We start from the raw sequence: 2,580 nt of genomic DNA on the forward strand, positions 1-2,580 counted from the left end.
ATGGATCTGCAGTGATGTTTCCTGACTCTGGACCAGTACAGGTCCTGAATGGAGGGCAGGTTGGCACCAATGATCCTCTCTGCAGTCCTGACTGTCCGCTGTAGTCTGTTGGACCGATCCAAACCAGACAGTGATGGATGAACAGAGAACAGACTGAATGATGGCGGTGTAGAACTGATCAGCAGTTCCTGAGGCAGGTTGAGCTTCCTGAGCTGGAACAGGAAGTACATCCTCTGACAACCAGAAGGTTTCCACTGCAAACACAGGGCTGTGGGGTATGGTGATGGGGGCAGAGTTGGGGGGCTCCTCCTAAAGTCCACTGTCATCTCCACAGTTTGTTGAGCTCCAGGTTGTTCTGACCACAGCAGAGGGCCAGCTGTTCAGCTCCACCATTGGAGCGTTTGAAGCAGCAAGGAACTTCAGACAACTCCAGTGATCTGTAGAAGATCTGTGTGAAGACGGGGGCCAGCTGGTCAGCACAGATCTTCAGGCAGGATGGTGACACTCTGGTCCTGGTTCCTTCCTGATCTTCTGTTTCTGAAAGACCTGACACACATCTTCTTCACAGATCCTGAGTGTAGGTGGGGGGACAGAGGGGAGGGTAGCAGGGTGGCAGGGGATGTAGGTAGTTGGTGATGTTCTGCTGGCCTCCACACTGACACAGGGTCGTTGAGTAGCTCCTCTTTGCTGCTTTGACTTCCTTTATCAGCATATTTCTGACCTGGTTGTTCTTCTGTAGGCCTCCTCCTTGGTCTGACGTAGCTGCCTAAGTTTGGTTGTAAACCAGGGTTTGTGGTTGTTGCAGAAGGTCTTAGTCTGCACACACGTCCTCACAAAAACTGATGGCACAGTGTCAGTGAGTTCATCCAGGTTTGTGGTTGCAGCCTCATAAACACTACAATCAGTGCAGTTGAAGCAGGCCTGTAGTTAGTTTCAGCTTTGACTCGTTGGTCCATCTTCTCACAGTCTTGACCACAGGCTCAGCAAAAAATAAGTTTCTGCCTGTACGGTGGGGTCAGTGATCAGAGAGCCCCATGGCTTCACAGGAAACAGAGTGAGGTGTCCTTTATTGTGGTGTAGCAGTGGTCCAGAGTGTTAGTATCCCTGGTGGGACGCTCAGGTGTGTTCTGTTAAAGTCCCAGAGAACAATGAGCAGGGAGTCTGTTTCTTCTCCATGTTTGTTACCTGGTCAGCCAGGTGTAGTAACGACTCACTTACAGGCCTGAGGTGGGATGTAAACATCATTGCTGAGCACTGTGACATCTGTACACCAACCTTCGTTAATATAAAAGCAGATTCTGCCTCCCCTTGTTTTCCCTTCGAGCTCCGTTACACGGTCCACTTGGAGGAGCTGAAATCCCGGCAGGTGGAGTTAGGTGTCTGGGATGTGCTCACTGAGCCAGGTTTCAGCAGACCTGTAAAAGTCTGTATTTGTTCTGTTGAGGAGCAGCAGTTCATCCATCTTGTTGGCCAGAGAGCGGACATTCTCCAGGTGTACTGATGGAAGCGCAGTACAAACCCCCGCTGTCTCAGTTTAACGAGCACTCCAGCAAATCCCACAGAGAGCTGCTGCTCCTCCAACTAACAACTCTGGGAAAGTTCCAGTTCCTTACAGTTCTTGGAATGAGTGTCTGACCACTTATTTCTCACTTTACTGGAGCCTAGATTTCTTCTTCTTCTTCTTGTCCAAAAATAATCACATGTTTGGTTGTTTTGGCTCCGAATCTCACCATCAGAATTTTGTTGGGCCTAAAGTAGGGTTATTATGGTAAGCGTGGCCTCTGAGTGAGCAGTTTTCATGTTCTTTCGGTGTTCTCTATGAAACTGACTCACTTGTGCAATCACTACTGTTTTACTGTAGTAGTATTTTGTTTTTTGTAGTAGTATTTTGTTTTTCTTTACTGGCTGCAGGTACAAAGAAGTAACAAATAAAATCTCTCTTATCTCTTATCTCTTATCTTATCAAATAATAATAATTACAATAACAGAAAATAAATACACAATGTGTTATTTTATGAACATACATAAACACTAGAGCAGGGGTGTCAAACTCAATCACACAAGGGGCCAATATTTAAAACACAGTCTAAGTTGCAGCCCAAACAGGATTAATATTCATCAATTCATTCATTCATCAACAGCAGATGAAAACGCCTGATAAGTGTGTGTCTCTTCGGCCAGCTGTTTTGTCCTGCGAGTTCCTTAACTCATCTGCAATGGTGTTTCTTGACAAACTGACATTTTTAAAAGTCTGTATCTGGTCGGGGCACACCTGCTCACACACCTTCAGCATGCACCGCTTCAAAAATGCACCTTCTGAAAAACACTGCGAAGCTCGGGCGATTTTTTCAGCCACAATAAAGCTAGTTTTCACTGCTGCATCAGTTTTGATTGTAGCTTTTGTGAACATTTCCTGCTGCGATTGCAGTCTGCCTTTTAATTCTTGGGCCATTTGTTGTTTTTCTTGGAGGCTTTGGTGTTAAAATGCTTACGTAAATTGCACTTCTTCACCACTGACACTGCCTCATAAAAAAAGAGACACCGGTTTTTCTCCTTGAAGCACAAACATATATTCCCATC

This window comes from Morone saxatilis, unplaced genomic scaffold, assembly GCF_004916995.1.
Source record: "Morone saxatilis isolate NCDOM2014 unplaced genomic scaffold, NCSU_SB_2.0 Contig1, whole genome shotgun sequence".
Lineage (NCBI taxonomy): Eukaryota > Metazoa > Chordata > Actinopteri > Moronidae > Morone > Morone saxatilis.